At 37.1% G+C, this 24,753-nt stretch overlaps 1 long non-coding RNA gene and 1 other non-coding gene across 2 annotated transcripts; one reads left to right on the forward strand and one right to left on the reverse strand.

Annotated features, from left to right (window-relative positions):
• Positions 1–7,489: 7,489 nt before the first annotated feature.
• On the forward strand, positions 7,490–7,596 carry LOC141680256 (small nucleolar RNA R71). Its single transcript, XR_012558297.1, has one exon. It is a non-coding gene; the product is annotated as a small nucleolar RNA R71 (small nucleolar RNA).
• Positions 7,597–18,166: 10,570 nt separating this feature from the next.
• Positions 18,167–18,899, reverse strand: LOC141720387 (uncharacterized). The gene is made up of 4 exons (XR_012574290.1): positions 18,815–18,899; positions 18,696–18,742; positions 18,464–18,554; positions 18,167–18,233 (listed from the first exon to the last, which is right to left on the reverse strand). It is a non-coding gene; the product is annotated as an uncharacterized LOC141720387 (long non-coding RNA).
• Positions 18,900–24,753: the final 5,854 nt, after the last annotated feature.

Genomic DNA, 24,753 nt, shown 5'->3' on the forward strand with positions numbered 1-24,753 from the left:
AATTTTCTGCCCAAATTTTCTGAATTTTTTTTAGGTTTTTGGATTTGGTAATAACTTCTAAAGGTTCCTAAAGTCTCAAATCTTGGGTTGCCTCCCAAGAAGCGCTTCTTTTACGTCATTAGCTTGACATAGAGGAGTTCGATCAAGTTGACAATAAAATGGCACTAACCACTTCCCGGTTTGCCATGTCCCCATAATAATGCTTCAATCTCTGACCATTAACCTTGAATGCTTGGCCCCGATCGTTCTCAAAAATCTCCACCGCTCCATGTGGAAACACAGTTTTGACGATAAAAGGTCCAGACCACCTTGATTTCAACTTTCCAGGAAAAAGTTAGAGACGAGAGTTGAATAAAAGAACTTGTTGCCCCGGCATAAATGACTTAGGAGATAGCTTCCTGCATGCCACCTTTTTACTTTTTCCTTGTACATTTTGTTGTTCTCGTACACTTGAAGTCGAAATTCATCAAGTTCATTTAACTGAAGCATTCGCTTCTTCCCAGCTGCATCTAGATCAAGGTTCAACTTCTTCAATGCCCAATAAGCCTTATTCTCTAGCTCCGCAGGTAAATGACATCCCTTACTATAGACAAGTTGAAACGAGAACATCCCAAGTGGAGTCTTGTATGTTGTTCTATATGCCCAGACAGCTTCATCGAGTTTTAAAGACCAATCTTTGCTTGACAGACAAACAACTTTCTCTAGAATCCGCTTGATCTCTCTATTAAACACTTCAGCTTGACCATTAGTTTGCGGATTCAACATGCATGCATGTCAACCTACACGATTCAACATTACTCTAACGCTATCACTACACTCGTATCAATATCACAAATCAATCGGTAAAGCAACGCAAATGGGATCATGGTATATGCATGAGCTAAATGACATGATAAATAAAGCTATAAAATAAAATAAAAAAAAACTATATATGGAAAAACTATGCAACTATATGAACTAAATTATCATGAATATGCAACTACATGACACACACACAAATAAGCTCCTTAACTAACACCCCCAAACTTAAAATCTTCACTATCCCCAATGAAGGTAGTAGAAAGGAACACAGGGTATACCTACTTGAAGAAATCATCATCACCACCCTCAGAGGGTGGAGTGTCAGGAGGAGGATAAGCAGAGTCCTCACCAAAAACGGGCCACTGGATGTCAGCTCCAAGGCCTCTGAAAGCAGTCCCAAGTGCAAGGGTGAGCTCCTGAGCAAATCTACTCTGTGACTCGTACATCGCATCCATCCTCCTCGATAGCCTCCTATACTGAGCATCAGCCATCCCTGAACCAGCACCTTCCTGGGCTCTAGAAGAGCCTGCGTCATCATGAACCTGACTGGGCCTAGCCATAGTAGCACCAGCTGCTGGACGTCCTCCTGGAAGACGATATCCCAAACCATACTCTTCGGGCCCTCCACCCGTCCACTCCTGCATCGCATTCATAGTCGATGAGTCAATAGGAGTGGCCGGCATCTGCAGCTGCTCATAAGAAGGTCAGTGAACTCCAACTGCTCTGCACGGCTTCATGACAGTAGATGCATAAGGGATGTTGCTTTGAGTCCTCCCCCTCAAAAACTTCAAAAATTATTGGTAGATGAACTCACCAAGGTCCACATAATATTCCTCATTCAAGATCCCCCACAACAACCTGGCTCTCTCAACTGTAACCTCATGTGCATATGAAGAAGGCAAAATATTAGCACAAATAAAGGCATTCCATGCACGTGCATACCTGTTCATCACAACCGCCAGAAAAGAACGATACTCGTTAGATCCTGTTTTGAACTTCCACACTGTGCCCTGCTGACAGAGAGTAGCACAAATCAAATCCAAATCAAAATCCTCGGGGGTCTTCTCATTCCAGTTCTCCTCCTCGGGCTTCCTTTGTCGCTGTCCAATAACACGGCAAATCGCATCAGGCTGATAATCAACAGTAAGCCTACGAACAACCGTATACCTATTCTTGTCAGCCTTGGCGTTCGTATAAAAGTCGCGAACCACACTCATTGGAACCGCCTCCGGTGACTCACAAAAAGGAATCCAACCTTTCTCGGCAATCATCGACAATAACTCACCATCCCTCCCCGATGGAAAAAATCCCCTCTCCTTCAGAATCGGCTTAGTCAGAAGCCTAGTATACTCCTCCTCAGCAGCCCTATCCACCAAACGGGGCCTCGCAACAGTTCCCCTCGATGAATCAGCAGTAGGAACGATGCTGCTGCTATCAATAGTTTGAGATCTCTTAGGTGCCATTGAATTGAGAAAAAGTGTTTGGGGGTGTATTTTGATTGTAGGAGAGAGTTTTGGAGTTGAAAGTATATGGGAGTGTATATGGAGGTGTTGTGTGTATATATAGGGTGGAATTTAGGTTTAGAATTAGAGTAGGAGTGGGGTTGTGGGAGAGAAAATGTGGGTTGTGCATTGTTTTCTGTGGGTTTTTATTTTATTTTGGGTTTTCTAATTTTTTTTGGTTTTTTATAAGGCCTAAAAAAATTCTGATAGAAGGGTTCCAGGAGGTTGCCCGGGCTTTCCAGGCGGGCGCCCCAGACTCCAGGCGGTCGCCCGGGCTTTCCAGGCGGGCGATCTAGGGGTTTCTGGAAAAAAAAATTTCTACCCAAATTTTCTGATTTTTTTTTTGGGTTTTTGGATATGGTAATAACTTCTAAAGGTTCCTAAAGTCTCAAGTCTTGGGTTGCCTCCCAAGAAGCGCTTCTTTTACGTCATTAGCTTGACATAGAGGAGTTCGATCAAGTTGACAATAAAACGGCACTAACCACTTCCCGGTTTGCCGTGTCCCCATAATAATGCTTCAATCTCTGACCATTAACCTTGAATGATTGGCCCCGATCGTTCTCAATAATCTCCACCGCTCCATATGGAAACACAGTTTTGACGATAAAAGGTCCAGACCACCTTGATTTTAACTTTCCAGGAAAAAGTCGGAGACGAGAGTTGAATAAAAGAACTTGTTGCCCCGGCACAAATGACTTAGGAGATAGCTTCCTGTCATGCCACCTTTTACTTTTTCCTTGTACATTTTGTTGTTCTCGTACGCTTGAAGTCAAAATTTATCAAGTTCATTTAACTGAAGCATTCGCTTCTTCCCAGCTGCATCTAGATTAAGGTTCAACTTCTTCAATGCCCAATAAGCCTTATTCTCTAGCTCCGCAGGTAAATGAAATCCCTTACCATAGACAAGTTGAAACGAAAACATCCCAAGTGGAGTCTTGTATGCTGTTCTATATGCCCAAACAACTTCATCGAGCTTTAAAGACCAATCTTTGCTTGACAAACAAACAACTTTCTCTAGAATGCGCTTGATCTCTCTATTAAACACTTCAGCTTGACTATTAGTTTGCGGATGATAGGTAGTAGCAATACGATGATTCACATTGTAGCGCTGCATCATAGAAGTGAACTTACGGTTGCAGAAATGCGACCCCCCATCACTTATGGTTACTCGTGGTGTTCCAAACCTTGTGAATATCTGCTTATGAAGAAAATTCAACACTACCTTTGCATCATTCACCGACAGAGCCTTGACTTCTACCCATTTCGAGACATAATCGACTGCCAGCAAGATGTAGTGATTATTGCAAGACAAGATAAATGGTCCCATGAAATCGATTCCCCAAACATCAAAGACCTTGACTTCAAGAATCATATTTAAAGGCATCTCATCCTTTCTAGTAAGATTACCAACTCTTTGGCAACGATCACACCTTAAAATGAACTGATGTGCATCCTTAAACAACGTAGGCCAGAAAAAACCTGCTTGCAGAATACGAGCTGCTATCTTTTCACCACCATAATGTCCACCATAAACTGTGGAATGGCAGTCTCGTAATATCCCCTCCGTCTCACAGAATGGGATACAACTCTTGATGATCTGGTCAGCTCCTTGTCTAAACAAATATGGTTCATCCCACATATACCACTTCACCTCATGCAGAAACTTCTTCTTTTGAGCTGCATTCATATTAGGAGGCATTATATTGCTGACAAGATAGTTCACAATGTCTGCGAACCATGGTTCTTCCTCCTGAACTGCGAACAACTGCTCATCCGGAAAAGGTTTGTTGATCAATGTCTTATCATGTGAAGTAGAATCGGGATTTTCCAATCTAGAGAGATGGTCAGCTACTTGATTCTCAGTACCTTTTCGATCCTTGATCTCTAACTCAAATTCCTGTAGTAAGAGCACCCAACGAATAAGTCTAGGCTTCGAATCCTTCTTTGAGACTAGATAGCAGATGGCGGCATGATCAGTGAATACCGTCACCTTTGTCCCAAGCAGATACGATTAAAATTTTTTGAAACCAAAGACTATAGCCAAGAGCTCCTTCTCAGTAGTGGTATAGTTCATTTGAGCTTCATTAAGCGTCTTACTAGCATAGTAGACCACATGAAAAAGATTATTCTTGCGCTGCCCAAGAACTGCTCCCACTACATAATCACTCGCATCACACATCATCTCAAAGGTTCTGTCCAATCAGGTGCCGTAATAACTGGTGCAGTTATCAAACTCTTCTTGAGAGTCTCGAATGCCGCCAAGCATTCATCATCAAATTTGAAAGGCACATCTTTGTCGAGCAAGTTGCACAATGGCTTAAATATCTTCGAGAAGTCCTTGATGAAACGCCGATAAAAACCCGCATGACCAAGAAAACTATGAATTCCTTTCACAGAAATAAGTGGTGGAAGATTTTCAGTGACTCCCACCTTGGCTTTATCCACCTCAAGGCCCTTGCTAGAGACTTTATGCCCAAGAATAATTCCTTCACGCACCATAAAGTGACATTTTTCCCAATTGAGCACCAAATTAGTTTCCACACACCTTTTGAGCACCGAACGAAGATTATTCAAACATTCATTAAACGAATTTCCAAAGACGCAGAAGTCGTCCATGAACACTTCGACATTGTTTCCATTCATATCAGAGAATATAGCCATCATGCATCTCTGAAAAGTGGCAGGTGCACCACATAATCCAAACAAAACTCTGTGAAAAGCAAATGTGCCAAATTGACAAGTGAAGGTATTATTTTCTTGATCTTCTGGTGCAATGCAAATCTGATTATACCCCGAATAGCCATCCAGAAGAAAATAATACTCATGACCAGCCAACCTGTCAAGCATCTGATCAATAAATGGAAGAGGGAAGTGATCCTTCCTCGTGGCTTTGTTCAACTTTCTATAATCCATGCATACCCTCCATCCTGTGGCTGTTCGAGTGGGGATGAGCTCATTCTTCTCATTTGCTACCACAGTTATACCTCCTTTCTTAGGTACACATTGCACAGGGCTCGCCCAAGAACTATCAGATATAGGATATATTATTCCTGCATCTAGCCACTTCAGAATTTCTTTCTTCACCACTTCTTTCATGATAGGATTAAGTCTTCACTGTTGCTCAACAGTCGGCTTACTACCTTCCTCTAGCAGAATTTTATGCATGCAGTTGAAGGGCTGATACCTTTTGTATCTGCTATAGTCCATCCAATGGCCGATTTGAATTCTCTCAAGATCCTCAAGAGCTTGTCCTCCTCACTACCTGAAAGGTCAGATGCAATAATAACAGGAAAAGTAGATGCATCACCTAAAAAAGCATACCTCAGGTGTTCAGGCAATGGTTTAAGCTCCAAAGTAGGTGCTTCCTCAATAGATGGTTTGAGCTTTCCCTCAGCATTCTTGAGATCAGTATTACCAAGAGATTCAAATGGCATGTCTAGCTTCTGCTTCCAAGGAGAAGTATTTAGATATTGTAGTTGCTCATTGCCTTCCTCATCTTCACTGTCAAATTCCCCCACTAAGGCTTTCTCTAAGGCATCAGACATCAGCACATGATCAAGTTCCGAAGTTACCGCAGAATCAATCAAATCCACCTTGAAGTACTCCTCATCTTCTGTAGGGAATTTCATCGCATTGAATACATTGAATGTCACATCCTGATCTTGCACTCTCATAGTAAGTTCACCTTTTTGCACGTCTATCAAGGTACGACCTGTAGCCAAGAAAGGTCATCCCAAGATTATGGGAATCTTCTTATCTTCCTCAAAATCCAGAATGACAAAGTCTGCAGGAAAGATGAGCTTATCCACCTTTACTAACACGTCCTCCACGATGCCTCGTGGGTATGTAATAGAACGATCAGCCAATTGTAGAGACATGTAGGTGGGCTTTGGATCAGGCAAATTCAACTTTTTGAAGATAGACAATGGCATCAGATTGATGCTTGCTCCCAAATGCACAGTCACTTGTCGAAAGACAACTTGCCAATGGTGCAAAGAATGGTGAAGCTACCTGGATCTTTAAGCTTTGGAGGTAATTTTTATTGCAGCACAGTACTGCACTCTTCCGTTAGAGCAACGGTATCAAGGTCATCCAGTTTCACCTTCCTTGAAAGAATACTCTTCATGAATTTTGCATAACTAGGTATTTGCTCCAGAGCCTCAGCAAAGGGTATGTTGATGTGAAGTTTCTTGAACACCTCCAGAAACTTACCAAATTGCTTATCCAGCTTTTGTTTTTGCAATCTCTTAGGAAAAGGTGGTGGAGGATAGAGTTGTTTCTCCCCTGTATTACCCTCAGGCAGAGTGTGTTCAAAAGTAGTCTTCCTTGGTTCCGTCGCTTTCTCCTTTTGCATACCTTCTTCATCTACAACTTCAGCTTCTCCATCTTTTTCTTTTTCAGCTTCAGCAACTTTTCCAGACCTTAAGGTGACAGCCTTGACTTGTTTCTTAGCTTCCTTCCTGCCTGGCACTTCAGTATCGCTGGGAAGTGCGCCAGGTTGACGATTGAGCAAGGCATTAACTATTTGACCGATTTGATTCTCCAAGGTCTTGATAGAAACAGCCTGACTTTTGCACAATAGCTTTAGCTCCTCGAAATCAGCGCTAGAAGGTGGAGCAACACCTCTTTGTTGAGGATATGATTGCCTTTGAACATATTGATGAGGTTACGTGAATCCAGGTGGATTAAACTGTTTACTTACACCTTGCTGATATGGTTGCTGAACAGCATTCTGATTGTTATTCCAGCTGAAATTGGGATGATTTCTGTTATTAGGATGATAAGTAGCTGGCACAGGCTGCTGCGGTCGCTGATAATTGTTCACATACTAAATAGATTCATTAACGAGAGAACACTGATCCGTAGCATGAGAGCCTGCACAATGATCACAAATCATAGCTATCTGATTGACTCCATAGTTGGCTAAAGAATCGACCTTCAAAGACAGCGCTTGGAGCTGCGCTGCAATAGCTGTAGCTGCATCAACTTCCAGAATACTTGCTACCTTCCCAGGCATCATCCTTTGAGATAGGTTTTGATGCTCATTTGCAGCCATAATTTCAATAAGATTATAGGCCTCAGTATAGCTTTTGGCCCACAAGGCGCCTCCAGCTGCTGCATCGAGCATGGGCCGAGATTGGCCCCCCAAACCATTATAGAAACCAGTGATCACCATCCAGTCAGGCATACCATGATGTGGACACTTTCTCAACATCTCCTTATAGCACTCCCAAGCTTCGCACATAGATTCAGTTGGTTGTTGCGCAAACTGAGTAAGAGCACTCCTCATAGTCGCAGTTTTAGCCATTGGATAGAACTTCACCAGAAACTTTTGCGCAAGATCTTCCCAAGTAGTGATGGACCCAGCTGGTTCAGAATGTAACCAGTCCTTAGCTTTATCCCTCAGAGAGAATGGGAAAAGCCTCAGCTTGATAGCCTCATCAGTAACACCATTATATTTGAAAGTACTACAGATCTCGACAAAATTCCTGATATGCATGTTGGGGTCTTCAGTCGCAGCACCTCCGAAAGAAACAGAATTTTGCACCATCTGAATAGTGCCCGGCTTGATTTCAAAGGTATTAGCCTGAATAGCCGGATGAAGGATGCTTGACTGAATGTCATCAATTTTAGGCCGAGAAAAGTCCATAAGAGCTGGATCTGCTGCTGGAACTATACGATCACCCATGATTACTGGTTCTTTCTGCTCACTCTCATTATCCGAATCTCCAAAATCTATCTTCTCCGGAATATCAAGAACTGAGTCTGTCTCCTCAGCCGTATCTAGAGTTCTCTTGCGAGTACGAGAACGTGTTTGCATAAACGCTCACTAGAGTACCTGAAACACAACCGGAAATAATAAGTGACACGTCTTAATCAATGAGTCCTAATGACCACTGATGGTAAGTACATAAACTAAATAAATATGCCAAGTCCCCGGCAGCGGCGCCAAAAACTTGTTAGGCATAAAACACGCGCTAAAAGTTCATGCAAGTATATGTGTTCGCAAGTAATATAGAATAATTTCTAGTTCATTCCCACATAGACTCAGACTAATTATATTTAATTAACACTCACTCACCAATGTATGGTTACTTCTCAATGTCAAGACAATAACTCTTTAGGTTGATTAACTAATTATTGACTATAATTAACTACGAGAATTAAACACTAAACTAACACTTGAATTAACAATATCAAACACACATGAGATCATAACTTCATTATTACTTCCTTCAATAGTTATTGTTATTACCCTTAGCATGTAACAGTGATGACATGAATCGAACAACACGAAACTGATAAAAGCCAACTTTCGTTGTACTAATACCATTCTACCAAACATCCACAATTAAGATAAAAGTTGAATAGGCATCAATTATGTTGAGACCTTATATGTCTACAAAATTTGACAACATAACAATTTAAGCGCAAGTTATTCATTATGATTACACAGGGCAAGTAAAACGGTTAGAGTTACCCACTAATCATGCATACACATACATGAACCTATGCTAGCATAGCAAGTTGTAAATCTCAAGATCCACTGTCGCATCACAAGAGATTAACACACTATCTTATATGTTCGCGACGCACATAATACGAATAAGCACAAGCTATGCTAGATATCATACAATCATCACACACCAAAGTATTATACAATTAACTAATGAAATCCATAATAAATCTGCTACGACCCCGTGATCACGATTAGCCCATGATAGAACTCATCGTCACCATGGGTTCATATGAAAACATGATAATAACACACACTATAAACTAATAAAAATACTTATTAAAAACCAGAGTACGCCACAAGAGTAATAAGGTTCAAAGTAAAATAACTAGCATCCACTGTTACAACGAATAAAAGAATCACAAGAAAACGTATGCTTCCTCTTCTTCGTTGTGATGTGCTAAATTGGTTATCTTCCTTCTCTCCTTGCTCTTTTCTTAATACCACACACCGTGAAACGTCTCTGAAAACTACTTATATAGAAGTCCACAAGAACCAGCCGTCTCAGAAGTCCATCAGAATAAGGATTATAAAAATCAGTATTTAATTTTACATCCCCGGGCGGCTGCCCCAGCTTCTCGGGCGGGCGCCCCAGCTCCCAAGAGGCCACCCCAGATCCTGAGCGGGCGCCCAGCAGGTTAATGGAAAAAAATAATATTTTGCTCCTGATTTCTGCTGCGTTCTGCTCCCAACTTCCCATAACCAATGCCAAGCACTTCCTAGGGTTATTTTTTGATGAAATCTTCCTACATATGCAAGTTATAGCCTGAATGCAAAAACACTAGACAAACACATCAAATACATAAAATACTTGATTTCAAGACATCAATTCAAGCCATTATAGGACGTTCTAAGTGGTATAAAATGCCACTTATCAATAACCCAGAAGATTCCAGAATATTCTAGATAAATCTTGGGTTAAAAAGCCCGTGTTGATAGGCCCAAGGCTTGGGCCCAATTGTTATAGGTCCAGTACAAAGCCCAGGGAAAAGCCCAATTAATGGCTAGAGCCCAGTTTTCAATTTAAAAATCCTGATAGAAAAATAGGTCAGAATCCTGGTCGAAAGTTCGTGGTCGAAAAAACCCACGACCAGGTTGAAGGAATTTACGGACGAGTGGAAGCATGATATAACAATTATTCCGTAAAACCATGTATCTCACATATAGAAAAAAACATATAATATCAAGGGAGCGGAGGAATCGTAATCATACCTTGAAAATTGAAGCTTTATAACAATGGATGTGTGGCGCCTCAAAATCCGGGGTCAGGGATCTCGGAGGCCACGCCATCTCAATCACTATAAACCATATACCTCGCATCACAATATATAAATACTCACACTTTAAGACCCCACACTTATCACACACACACACTTACAGGCATTGTCTTGGAAACGAACCATTCATTACTAGAGTAGATCAACCACAAAGTGATAAATATAACAACCCAAAAGTAATTAAGTCTTACCGGGGAATAACCTTTAAGTAAGGCTAGTCCGTCGGCCAAATATACGTTTCTTATTTATTACTTTACATAAGTCATACTTATAAATAAGACGAACTAAAAATAACTGAAAACCAATCCAGCTTATTCGGACTACCTGTGGTACAACACCAAACAACCTACGCAACAGCTAGCCATTTCCTACCCATTTCCTGGCTGTGGTTCTCATGGTAGGCATCTTGATTCACTGTTGTGTTGTGTCAATTTAAGAAAACAAGTGTGATCTATAATGCCCAGCATAAAAATGTACAATATGAAAATGACTGTATGATAACTCACTTAAAACATCATATATGATAATTATGTTTTATTTGAAAATAGTTTTCCTTGGTGATACACACCTTCTTATGAAAACAATTCTTTAGTAGATTCTATTATCCTGCAAATTTCTTAATAGTAAACCCAGCACCTAGGCTTGGGTTACGGTATTGCATCACAATTCCAATAGGAAGAATAGGACTTTCACCAGAGCCACCGTATACGATGATCAGTCGTACTACCGAAATAGTAACCTTTTCTACATGTAGATGGACGATTCCCTTTTATTATTGGTTATCACCCTGGCCGCATTTGGGCCTTTTCTGTGTCCGTCCCTTTCAGGTACACACTTCGTGTCTATCCCTCTCAAGACACGGTTTTGCGTCCATCCCTCTCAAGTATGCATACTCTTCATGTTCATTAGTATATAAGATACCTTCTCATGTGGTAGTAAATTGGTAGTCTCCCAAGTCCACGAAGTACTGGAGTCTACCCCTCCTTGTCCTTGTAAGAATCTTATCATCAATCTGGAACTTATATTTTTCCCCAAGCATATTGCTTGTTGATATGTACACTTTGATTTATACGTGTATATATGTACTTCCGAGAATTTTTGGAAGAAGTAGTAGGGATGTGAGTTGACCGTTGTCAATATATTTGTTATATAAGGGGGAGTTTCTTTTGAAACTATAATCCAAATATTTAAAATAAGTCGAGATAATATTCTCCGACGATCTGAAATTATTCGAATGATTTTACGAAAATCAGAAAGTATTTTGAATCAGGTTCTATGCTTTTTAAATAATAACTAAACAATTAAATAACTAATGCTTAATAATCAATTATTAATCGTTGAATAATTAAACCTCAAATAATTATACTTTTAAAAGAATATTTGAAATAATATTCCTCAACTAATTTATGTTTAAGTAATTTAATAATCTTTAATATTTAATCGAGTCTGAAATAAATATTCACTGGAGAATACTTCTCCCATAATAAATGAATAATAAATAGATATTTATAATTCGAATGATAAAGTATAGTTGAGGGAATATGATTTTTAGAAATCGTTTTAATAAAAGTTTGAGGTGTTTAGTATTTTGTAAGTGGACGTTGAGTCCTTTTAAACCGTACTACTATGGACTTTTAATCGTCCTATAATATCACCGGAATGATCACCGGGTTTTTATCTTAAAATCCCGACTGACTCACGGTCTTATACTTATACGTCATGCTTAAAGCGGAATTAAACATTCTACGATACTTACTTATCGTACAACATCGCTATATTATGCAAAAAGTTCAATTACTACGTATCATGGCAAGCATGGTATTTATGCAATAATAATAAAACAATCCTTTCACAACACAACATTAAATGGAGTTGGGTTCGTAAACTTGCCTGGGTATCTCGAGTTGGAGGATGCTCTAGGTTCCGCTCGCAAATCTATAATCATAAACACAATTCGTTTCGTTAGGTCATGTTCTAATTTACGGCTACCCGCACTCATGCGCTAATTATTACGCACCCTCTCAACTTATATTATCCTTATTATTCTTTTAAGTCCTTATTCACATCATGGTCGCTTCCTTTTTCAAAGTATCTTAAGTTCATTTTCATTTTCGTCGTTGCCTCCGCTTATGGATTTTACGGTTTCAAATTGCGCCGTCTCGGCTCCGATATTTTAATAAACTTGAATAATCATTAATTTCACTTAAAATTTTTAAGAAAGTTAGGAAACTCAATATAATACTCTCTGTAAAAATTTGATGATTTATGAACATTCTTAAGTCGGTCCTTTATATTTTTAAAGTTCATAATTCGTAGTAGTTTTTGTCGCGTAAATCACTTTTAGTAAAACGGCCATAACTTTTGATCCGTAAATCGGAATCAAGCTATTCAAGAGCCTAAACGATCCTTATAACATTTTATATCATATTAAAGGGTTATTTTTCAAGAAACTACATTTTACATCTTCGGGACTTTCTGCAGAAATTTAAAGTTATGTTTTGTTCTTTGTAACGAGATTACAGTTATGATCGGAGTTTCGTTTATGACTTAAATCTTTATACTACCACCAATAATTAACATATCATCATCACCAAACTAACTCCTTTAAAGAACATCATGTTCTTGAGGCAACAACAATCATCCTTAAATCTACTTAGCTAAACATCAAGATTACAACAATACTCTCACCAAAACTAGGTTTACAACTATATACTAAAAGGATCTTGAACTTAAATCTTAAATAAGGTAGGGCCAAAGATTTATACCTTTCTTGGGAGCTTGAGATGTGTTCTTGATGATGGTGAAATCTTGGGAGCACTTAGTATAGTTTCTGGAAACTAAAACAACCATTAAAATCAAGAAACCAAAGAAGAGTTACTATTCACACTATTCATTATCAACTTTCTTGATTTTATTTCACCCATCAAACCTTGATAAAAAGAGCTCAAAGATTTATCTTACCTTATTTTGGTTGGTAGGAAGCTTGAGAGTTAATGGTAGGATTTATCCATGGCTAGAGCTTGAAGTTTTCATTTTGATTTCTTTGTTTTAGGGTGAAGGGCCGAATGGAGAAGGTTGGGAGAGAAAGAGAGAGTTTTTGGTGATGCTTCCTTGGTTGCTTCTTGGAAATGAGGCTTGTGATATCTTTTTATTTGATTGTTATTCCTTAGTATCTATCCTAGGATTTGATCTTTGTTGCCAATCTTGGAGATAAATCTAGCTAGCATTGGTAGATTACAAGCTAAGCCACTTGTTTAGCTCTTTAGCTTACTATTTGATAGCCTTGGTTGATCATCCTACACTTTAGCTCACTATTTGATAAAGTAACCATGGTTACTTTTCTACCATGGTTAGTTAGTGCGTTACATTTATTTAATTGTTTACGCGTTCGCTCGGTCGCTTAAACATTTTCGTAATACTTCCTCGTAAATGGTCCGCGACGTAATTCCTCTCGTATTTATTCCTTATGTTTTGAATTATCATACTTGGATATAAATTCGTAGGGTTTTAAATTGATAATTATATTGTGATTCCCGTAATCCTCGATGATTCGTAAATATGGTCGTTTTTCAAAGTTCGTTTTATTCGAAAACTAATAGCGTTTACATACACTCATTTGGTACGTATAATCATAATATCAACTCCGAAACTCATTTTCTCATGCACTACATAGTGTGGGCTAAAACGTTTTCCCCGTTCGTCAGAGTTACTATTCATTAAATGTTTTACAAGGTCTTAAAAATTCGAGTTATTACAGGATACTAGCAGTTGCTCCTCAGAGTGTGAAGCACTCTACTGGTATCCACCAAGAATAATCCTTTGATAAATCTTTTATAAAGATGAAGTTTATACAAATGGTGACCTTTTCTTTTGAGAGAGAGAGAGAGAGAGAGAGAGAGAGAGATGAAGAAGAAGGTGAGGGTGGCAACTAAGTTTTCACAAAAACACAAGTGCATGCCAAAACCCTTCTCATCTCATTCTTTATATAGGGCTCACTAGGTTTTCATATAATTAATATATCAATATATATTATTATATAAATCCCACACTTTATCTTATAAAATGTTTAAATATTAATTAAAACTATTTTAATCATTATTATTTTTCTAAACTCTTTAGAAAATAACTTGATCTCTCAAAATGCCTTCATCAATAAATTAATCTTTTTATGGTGTGACCCTGTAGGTTCAATATCAAGCTGGTAGTAGAAATAAATAATAATAAACCTTCTATTTATTATTTATATGAATTCTAAAATTCATTTAATATAATTAACTGATTAATTATATTTATTCTACATCGTGAGTGATGCTTCTCAACATATCGCGACTATCCAGATAATATGAATTCACTGCTTAGAATACCAAGAACCAGTCAGTGACTAGTTACCGTACAATGAATTCCTTCTACCCTTACAATATCCTGATTAAATACAAGGCATGGATCTCGTGTCAGGCCTATCAAATTTAATCATATGATTTCTTATTCATAATGTAAAGTTCATATTAATGCAAATTAGAAATTCCTTTCTAATTCATACACTATGGCCAGAGATTCCAGAACTCACATACTAAGAATAACATATAATATTCTTTTCCTATACTGGAAGGGGTAGATCCTCTATTGACGTTAACTATCTCCATACACAAATCCCTATGCCCAGAATAGACCTAATTGATGTCTTTGAGACTAAGGACTAAACCAAAGCACAGTTCATTATATACAAGATAACTTTAACGATCTCAAGTCTAAGGACACTTGTACAACTATCACTCAGTGAATAACTATCGACACGTGAGTAATCTCCATTAGTTGTCCAACTTATCGAGTCATGTTCAGTGAACTTATTCCCTAATAAGCACCTACATACCAGTTATAATGTCACCACACAAATACCTATGAGAACAGATATCCTCCTGAAGGGAGCAAGCATAGTATGTACCAATCTTTGTGGATTCACTACCTTCCGATTAGTTATCCTATGATCAGGAACTGTTTAAGTCTAAAGTTATCACCTTCTAGATCTCACTATTACAATTTCATTATAATTCTAGAAGCTTTACTCTAAACTATGGAACATCTTATTCAAAACACTTTAAATTGATAAAGCCCATAATAAAACCAAAACAAATCTTTTATTAATATTAATGAAATCAAATAAGAATAGAAGAAAGTTCTTCCTAACTCATCATGCATGATTGGATTTAGGACAAACACTTTCAATCTCCCACTTGAACTAAAGCCAATCACCCTGGTATCTAATACCCATATTCTCTTTATGACGATCAAAGTAAATATGAGATAATGACTTTATGAGTGGGTCTGCTATGTTGTTATGGTGTCAACTTTCTCAATCTTGACATCTTCTATTTCAATGATTTCCCTATTCAAATGAAAGCGTCGCAAAACATATTTGAAATTTTTATGAGACCTAGGTTCCTTGGCTTGTGCTATTACTGCGTTGTTATCACAATACAACACAATAGGCTCCTTAATGCTAGGAACAACTCCTAACTCAAAAACAAATTTTCTCATCCAGACGGCTTCTTTTGCAGCCTCGCAGCTATATACTCTGCTTCCGCTGTGGAGTCAGCCGTTGTAGACTGTTTGGAACTCTTCCAACTAATCGCACCACCATTCAGAGTAAACACGTACCCTAACATGGATTTGCTATCATCACTTTTTGATTGAAAACTAGAGTCAGTATAACCCTCTATTTTCAACTCAGATCCACTAAAAACAAGAAAAATATCCTTAGTCCTTCACAAGTACTTAAGGATGTTCTTCACTGCTTTTCAGTAGTCTTCTCTTGGATCGGACTAATATCTGCTTGTCACACTAATTGAGTAAGCAACATCAGGCCTAGTACATAACATCGCATACATGATACATCCTATTGCTGAAGCATAAGGAATCTTACTCATACGCTCTCTTTCCTCAGGTGTCTTAGGAGACATCCTTTTGGAAATGGATACTCCATGGCTCATCGGTATGAGACCACTTCTTCTTGGGAGGGTTCCGCTTCCTTTTCTTAGGATTAGAACCTTAACCAATTAGAAGAACATAACTCTTCTTAGAGGGAAAATTCAATTTCGCAGTCTTCAACCTATTGTGGAGTTCAGCCAGACTGACGTTCAGCTTATTCATGTGAAAGTTCACAACAAACTGCGAAAATGAACCCGGAAGTGATTGCAAGACCAAGTCTTGAGTCTGCTCCCCATCCATGGCAAAACCAAGTTGTCCAAAACATTCAATCAAATTGATCATCTTAAGTGCATGGTCATTCACAAATGATCCCTCAGACATCCTACAGCCGAACAACTCCTTTGATATCTCATATCGAGCTATCCTCCCTGCCACATCATACAAATCTTGTAGATGCGTTATGATAGGGTGAGCATCCATATGCTCCTGATGCTTCTGTAGCTCAATGTTCATGAAAGCTAGCATGATACATTGAGCAACATTTGCATCATCTATCCACTTACGATACATAACATGTTCATCATTATGTGCATCGTCAGCAGGTTCAGCAGGCTTAGGTGAGTCAAGAACATATTCTAGCTTCTCAACCCTGAGAACATTTCTCAAGTTTCGAAGCCAGTCAGCAAAATTAGGACCAGTCAATTTGTGAGCATCTAGTATGCTCCGGAGTGATAGTGCAGAAGATATAATGTATATAGTAAATCTGTAAATGATAAACACATAACAACACTTAGCAAATATTCAATTACATTTCAAAATACTTTATGAATCAGGTCTTTATTCATAAGTGGCTCCCACTAGTCTATCTAATATTTATACAACCCCCTAAGTGAAAAATTAAGCATTCATAATGCTAGTGGGAATATGGATCCCACATTCCATCACACAACCTCGGCTATAGCATGAAACGCCATGTGATGTTCAATAGGCAGACAACTCTTGTCAATTACATCTTATGCTATTCCCTGATAAAAATTTAGCCTCTTGAATAATTTGAGTCACGGATGTAGCACGACAAACTCAATATTCTAAGTCAAGTCTAACCCAACATTTCATACAATTGAATTAGTCTCTAACGGCCCACGACGGTAGCACGTAACGACCATTAGATTCTAATTCATTGTACACATCTCTATACAATAGGCAAGTATTTCTTATTTCAAAATCAAAGCCCTCAGCTGTAGCATGAAACGATAATGATTCAAAAATGAGAACTACTTTCTACCATGTTGGAAGGCTATGACCGACACAAGCCCGTTGTGTCATTGGCGAATTAGTACTTGATATTATTTAATTTTAGAGGGATTATATTATATTACAACACTAGTACAGTCTGAACTTTTAGCGTCGGTTAAAACAGCACTAAGACGTCGGTCAAGTGGCGAAGTAAGTGTGGGAGACGCTATAGGTATGGACCTACAACGTCGGTTAAATGAGCGACACAGAAACTTTAATTGTGTCGGTTAAACGACACACATTAAAGGTTAATCAACCGACGCTGTAGGTTGACTTATAGTATCGGTGTTATAGATATAACCGACGCTATTTGTCGCCTTGTAATGCGTCGGTTGGACAAAATGCCGACGCTTTTGGTTTGATTAATTGCGTCGGTTATATCCAATGCCGATGTTATTGGTTCTCACCTGTTGCGTAGGTTCACTAAAATGCCGATGCACTTGCCTGTCACCTGTTGCGCTGGTTCACCTGTTTGTTAACCGACGCTATTGCTTCTCACCAAATGCATCAGTTAGCAGAAATGCCGACACACTTGCTTCTCATCAATAACGCCGGTTAGCTAGAATGCCGATGCTTTTTATCACTGAAAAATTAATTTTTTTCCTGTTTTTCATTGATATTTTATATATTCTATTAACCTGTTTTATTATAACAATTAATACTAAAATCCCAAAAATATAGTACAACAAAAAATTAAATTGTACAACTTAAAAATTATATATTATAATAAATTTAGATAATTTAAATATACTAATCTTGAAAGAAAAGTATATATTGAATTACAAATACAATCCAACTCTTTCTATTATGGTTCCCTTACAGATTAAATAACACATAATGTGTCTCCCCTAACAAGTACTTCAAAATCTTCAAGTCCCCCTTCATAAATGCTTGACCATCCGTTCTCATTTTTCTCTGAAATGTTCAATAAAAAATAAATTCACAATCATGCAAATTATAACCAACATGAAGATTCTATATATCAGCTAAATGTTTGAAATAGCAAGGTAGGAAATGCTTTTATGCTTCTCCACACATATTGTAAACAAATAAAATCAACCAACACATCCAATTATAAAATGGTTATATGCTTCTATCAAGTACTTATAGCACATATGGAGGATCTAAAAATTTAAAAGAATTACCTTGTTAGAAACATTCTAAAGTAAAAAATTGTGCCCAAAGCTCTCGTATCTCTTTAATTTCCTTTTTGGTATAGTTCCTTGAACCAAGACCCTTCAATATATGAAAGACAAAGTATTAGAAAAATCTCTATTTGATCAATATTTGTAAAATAATGTGGACATTATTTTTCTTACCACTTTCCAATTTATAGTGGAATTTTTTTGAGAAAGCATGATTATGTCGTGCATGTACCTCATAACGAAAAAACCACACTCCGTGCCTCCTTCTTGTTGAGGAAACTACGCATAAAGAAACATCATTTTTCAAGTTATGTATATAAAAAAAAGATCAAACATGTAAACAAGTAATACCAGAACCTCAGAATGATGCCAGAAAAATTCTTTTCTATTATTCATTAATCCACCTTCTCGTACGTATAATTTATATGCCCTGTGAATTAAGCATACATCATTATTCACATTTATTATGAAATTAGAACAATACATTATGCAAAACTAAAATTCATATTTAACTTACGTCAGGGCAGGCGTTGCCAAACGTATTTTCCGTTCTTGTTTCAATGGATCAAACACATATATAGTACTTTCCTTGAGACAAAACAGGAGCAACATCCAATGGTTGCTGCAATGATACAAACATATGTAATAAATATTTTGGATTACACTAGTAATAAAATTAGTGATAGAGACTTATTTTGTTCGTACTCTTGGATGTATGGTGCTAGGATAAAAGGTTTTTTTTATTTTCTACCAAAATATTTGTCATGTAATCAGCTGCTTCCCGTTGACGTTGATAGTCACGATTATGTGTTATGTCTAATCTAGATGGCAACATGAATCCAAATGTATCCTTGCACAAAGTGCTAACGTACCTACTAAAATTACTTATCACAATAAGCATGTGTGTTGATAGATTTTAAAGTAATTACGGAAGAAAAAACTTGGTCTTACTTTAGAAATATTTGCAAAACGGATATGTTTAACCAACTCATTTTCAAAAATTGATCAACATCTTCAGGCGTGATGTATGTTGGATCCTCTCCATTTTCTTCATACTTAAAGACCTCACTTTTTTTTTTGTGGGAGGCCTCTTATTAAGCAAGAAACGTAGAGATTGACAATGCTCACTTGAGTGTATGACATCATCAAGCAATGGTGGAGTTTTCTTTATAGGAGTCACTGAACATTTGCTTTCAACTTTTTTTGGCACCTGACCATTTTCTTGAGGCTAGTCTCACTCTTCTTCTCCAATAATATCGGCTCCTATAGTCAAAAACAATTACAAACATGAAAAACTGTAAATGAACGAGAGAAAAAAAATTCTGGAATAAACTTTCACCTCACAAGACTTATACCTGCTCTAATGTAACAAGGTCCTTCGGCCATTGAACAAAGCTACCCGCTGCATTTCCTACCGTCTCATGTTCATCACATGGCATAGGAAGTGGGGTTAGTTGATATTCAGCTACAACATTATCAACTGATACTTTGACATTGTGAGGCACAATCGGGATATTATGAATCATATTAACCCTATTTAATGGAAAAACAGTCCCCCTTGCTGCAATAACTCTCTTTTTCTCCAGATGTATCACCCAAAGACATCAAAGTGTTGGAGTCTGGAATGTATAAATTAACAGAAATACCAAGTAAAAAATATCAATCCGCTAGAATCCTCTTTGTAAATTAAGAATTAACATTTAACCTTGGTGTTTAGATATTCCAAATAGAAAGGTTTATTTATTACCTTGAGATTTGTGAAATGATCTTCTCAATGTACCGAATCATGTACCGACTGGCAACTGCTTTGAATAATTTCATTTTTTGGTGCACCAAAATTATTCACATACTGATCATTTGAAATTAACACACCCATCTACTTCAATTGATTAAATATACCTTCAAGCTTTGAATTCATCATTTCATTCATCTTCTCCTCAAACTCCTTATGAACTTTCCTAGTAATTTCTTGTGTAATTGTGGCCAACTCATCCACCGAGACGAGGCCACTATGTTTAGTTTTCCCTGATCCAAATACATCTTTAATTTTGGCTCCTCCACCAACCCCTCTAACAGGTCCTCCATGCTCCTTCTGACCAAGTGCACGTGACAAAATGTCATCATGGCCTTCTGGAGTCCATGACCCATCTGAAAGCTGCCTCTGCAGCTCTCCCTGTTCATAATATTCATTAGGAAGTGAAGCAACATTAGCCTTCATTACTATATGTAATTTAACACAAGAATAGTTTAGTAATTTACCATTTTGTCAAACACTTCCTTCGTCTTGTCATTTGGAAAGTAATAACCTCCGCCCTCACGAGGTTTTGTACGTGCTCTAATCCAATCATAGCTACGTCCGGTAAGCTCACTCGATAAAGCTGATGAATTAATGGATTCATAACCAGTTAAAGAAGCTATTGGGTCATCAACACACCACTTTGTCCTTCTTTCCGCGTATCCACTAGGTCCAAGATAATTTACATGTTCATTATGTTGTTGACTTAATTTTGCTTTTTCACTTATTTCCTGTTTAACACAAAAAAAGAGAGGTGTGAGTTAACTAGCAACATATGTATAATCTTGGAGGATGCCTGCTGCGAGATATTATCGGTTTAGTTTAATGATTATTTAGTAATCAATCATGTTATACTCACTAACATTTACTACAACATAGTTCAATCTGTGCATGATTAGTTTTAATTATCAATTTTGAATGATAAGTAAAGGCAGAAAATAGGACAGGGGAGAACCATAAACTTCCACAAGTGAACAAGACACCTGAGAATTTTAGGGGCATCATTTTAGTTACCTTAAACTCCTCTATTTCACGTCTTTTTTAAATAATTCCCACATCTCCTCGCTGATAAAATTGTATTTTTTACATGGATCATTCTCTCTGCGCAAGTAATTTTTGGTCAACTTAATCTTGAAATCCCTCCACTGCTTCCCTGCTCTTTCTAAGACGTTCTTTTTATGCGAATCATCCAATTTCCAACGACTCTGAACATAAAGATAAAATTACATATTTAATCTAATATGCAGACATGCAGTGTGCGTGTGAACAAGTATATACCTTATAAAGAAAAAGAAATCCACTGACAGCAAATGGTAACTATGCATAAAAATAATTCACTAAGCTTACTCCACAAAACTAATTTCCAGACTTTAAAATATAATCAAACCTAAGAAAACATTTCTTATGCAAAACATAAGCATTACAGAAAATTAAAAAAAGATCCCTATAAATTTACAAATATCCTGACAGAATATAATGAAAAAATATCCTGACAAAATATCTCAGAATACAAATATCCTGACAGAATACAATTACGCAAATTCCTTGGATAAAATTGAATAAGCCAAATTACAGCAATTATATGTACAATCACGGTCTTAGTAGGTCATTAGGTCTTAATTGTCCATAATTTGGTATGTTGAATCTATTTTATCTTGTTCTTTTTGTTAGGTGATTGCAGTAAGTTGTTTATAAGTTCCAGTTAATTTGCTTAAAGACAAGTATAAAGGTAAAAGGAATCCACTAGCATTTAAAAATTAGATATATCTACCTTCTTAAATGGTTACAAAATTAGAAATACATCTAAAGCTTTTAGCAACATGAATATACTGATATTTTAAGTAGCCTGATCAACTAACATGTTGAAACCTCACAACTGTATTTAGTCAGCTGTATATATAACCCGGTCTGCAAGTGTTACTGGATCAAAATATGAAAACAACAGAGTATTTAGTCAGAGCTTATTGCATAAGGAAACACAATGAAAAATATTTACTTGTATTTAGTCAGAGTATTTAGTCAGAGCTTATGGCATACTTTTTACTTGTAGAGTCATGCTTAATGCAAACAAACATTCACAAAATTTGAACAGCTATTCATCACATTATTCAGATTTCAACCTCTTCTTCAATGTACAACAGTGATCATGTAATATGTAAGAGAAACTAACAAATAACAAGAAATGATTTATGATAGTGAAGCAACAAAAATTATACAGAATTTTGCAGAACTAATTAATACAGTAATATGCAAAAATATTTGGTCAGATTACAGGAAAACATAGAAAAATAATAATCTGCACAGTACAGTTGGAGAGAAATAGAGCAGAAAGAGTAAACTGCTTTGTAGAATTCTGCAGAAATGCAGAAAAGAAAAAACTGCATTTTATATTCGAAATTAGGGATGAAATTTGTCAAAAAGAATTTTGACCGAGTTTTGACTGGGTTTGGGTCTTTAAAATAAAGCAGTTACAGGACAGGAACTACTAGTCGACATGAAGTCAACCAGCCACCCGAAATATGCTGTTTTCTAAAATCTACAAGATCAGTCGACCATTCAATCTCGACTGCTAGACTGTTCGACTAGTCGAGCGCCGTGTCAATTATGGTCTGGTAGCATGTAAGGTCATAATTCATTCTGTCTTCAGCTTCTAAAAAGTTCAAATACAAGAAAAAGTTTATCAAAGCAACATATTTAAACAAAAAAATCTTAAAAAATACGAGCACACTGGATTCAAATATGTATTCTGGATTAAAATGAAATTGGTTTAGTAGGTAAATTTTTGAGATAAGGGCTCCAGAAAATCTAGCAGTCTCATGAGATTAACTTGTGTTTATAATCTAGAAGCTGAGAGTTTAAAGAATAGAACATAATAATAAAAACCAGCAGATATATCATACTTGTGTAATATCAGAAGGTCACACCTACTATTTACAGTAGTTTTAGTTAAATATTAAAGTTTGTACCTTAATGTCATCCCACATGGCATCTTTCAGCCCTTGATCAACTTGATCCCAACTCTCGATATTAATATTGACTTGTACTCTGGCCACTGATCCTATATAACTCCTCAAATCTTTAAGAATGTCCCCGATTGGGTCACCATATTCGTCGAAAGAAATGCTACACTCCAAGTTCTGATTTACCATCCTTCTTTTATGTTTTGTGCACAACGTCGGACCTCTGGTCCTTTTCTTGGATACTCCTTCAGAATTCTGCTCCTCATTATCTTTATCTTGATCCATGTAAAATACCTAAAACATAATAAATGCGACAAGAATCTGTATAGAGTATATGAAAAGATCTATTAAATTTCAATGTGCTAGATTTCAACATATCATTATTGGAAGGAAGAAATATCACTCTTTTATACAAATGACGATAAATAACGCTGCCAAGTATTTTCAATTTAATATGTTAGATATATTTGATAATGTCATGGCTAATATAATTTATGTTTAGATTTCAGATCTTACATAACAGGACAAATCAGTACTTAACCGTTGATCAGTACTTATACTGGAAGTCAGGACTTAAAGATATCAGTACTTATATTATCAGGAGATAATCATCAGAAGTTAGATATCAGAACTTAAGTGCTGAAGGACGATCAGATAAGGACAGTAGCTGATTAAAGGAAAGAAGATCGAGATAAACATAAGAAGAGATATGCATGAAGAAGGAGTTCCGTGAAGAATGGAATACTTGTATGAAAAGATATCTGATTGATATATTTTAGGAAGTAGAATTATATTCCATATCAATTAGCGATTATCTTGTAACTGTGTAGTATATAAACACAGACATAGGGTTTATACTATAAGTGTTATCATATTCAAAAAGATTATTCATTGTAACCCTAACAGCTCTCGTGATATTTGTTCATCACTGAGAGGTAATAGTTCCATACTGTAACGGAGTTTATTATTTCAATAAAGTTTGTTTTCTGTTACTTAATATATTAAATATCGATTTGATTGTATTATACACTGTATTCACCCCCCTCTACAGTGTGTGTGACCTAACAAGTGGTATCAGAGCTTATCTGTTAACACATATACAGTTAAAGATCCAAACACAATCATGTCGGACACAGAAACTCCAACTAAGCCTACCAAAACTGAGGAACCACCAAAGACACAAATTCAGAGTCGGTATGAGACCATTAGATTTCCATACTGAGACCATCTGAATATCCCATATGGAAGGTAAGGATGACCATGTTCCTGGAAGCAACAGATCCAGAATACCTTGATAGAATCAAGGAAGGGCCTCACAAACCAACCAAGCTCACTGTTGCAGTTGCAGGTGAAGCAGCAAAGACCGTACCAAAGGAGAAGAGTGATTATACTGCTGAAGATATAGCATCAATTGCTAAGGATGCTAAGGTACGACACTTACTGCATAGTGCCATTGATAATGTAATGTCAAACAGGGTAATCAACTGCAAGACTGCTAAGGAGATATGGGATGCTCTGGAAACAAGGTGTCAGGG

The sequence above is a fragment of the Apium graveolens genome, chromosome 1, assembly GCF_009905375.1.
Source record: "Apium graveolens cultivar Ventura chromosome 1, ASM990537v1, whole genome shotgun sequence".
NCBI lineage: Eukaryota > Viridiplantae > Streptophyta > Magnoliopsida > Apiales > Apiaceae > Apium > Apium graveolens.